This window comes from Plasmopara halstedii (genome assembly GCF_900000015.1).
Source record: "Plasmopara halstedii genome assembly, contig: Scaffold_3060, whole genome shotgun sequence".
In the NCBI taxonomy this organism is placed as follows: Eukaryota; Oomycota; class Peronosporomycetes; order Peronosporales; family Peronosporaceae; genus Plasmopara; species Plasmopara halstedii.
The window spans coordinates 1,533,422-1,534,309 of record NW_020189964.1 but is presented as its reverse complement, the minus strand read 5'-3'; positions in this window follow the sequence as shown (position 1 = coordinate 1,534,309).

Here is an 888-nt window from a genome sequence, read left to right as displayed (position 1 = left end):
CCAGTAGGTCGCCCCGCGCCTACTGGGTGGTGTCGTTTCCCCGCGACGAACCAGACTGATAGGCATTGGGTCGATGGTTTCAAGAACCTTGACGCGCCTTGCGCACGAGGCAACCGTTCCGAAGGTGACGGGTTTCTCCACAGACAAACACCGTCGAATGTGTGTATGCTGCCCGGCAGCTCGGAGCTCTGCTCCCCCATCCTAGGCATAGCGGAGATCCATGGGCACACCTGCTCGACGAGCTGTTGGGGTATGCATACCAACCAAGTCGTGCCGACCTGAAATTAAATTCGGCATTCAATGCCACATTCACCGCCTCTTCAAACGAAGACGGATGCACATGAAAGACTTCCATTCTGGCCACGCCAGTGCGGAGGCCTTCCATAATGATGGCCACTGTGACCGCCTCAGGAAGGGGATCTGCTGCCATCCCGGCAATGAGAGTTTGCATCTTTTGGACAAACTCCACCAATTCCTTGTTGTCCTGTCGGGCGGCAAGGAAACGCGATCGCACGTGAGATGCCTGATCAGGCAGTGAGAGCACGCGGGAGAGCTGCAATTTCAACTCCGCCCAGGAGGGAAACGCAGCTTCGACCGAAGTGCCGCACGTCAGTGCCCATTCTAGCGCTCGACGATCGAGCTATGAGATGACTAGCGCCACGCGCTGTTGCTCGGTCTGGAGCTTGGCGAATGCGATGGCCATCTGGACCCTTCTCACCCAGAGCAGGAGATTCTCTCCATCCTTCCTCTCAAAGACGGCAACGCTCACCACGAGCGGCTTAGGGCGGGGGAAGTCATCCATTACTAGCGGTGACGTCATATACGCAAAAATATCAGACATCTTCTTCTGCAGATGCTCTAGCAGCGCGTTTTCGTAATTAGGAAACA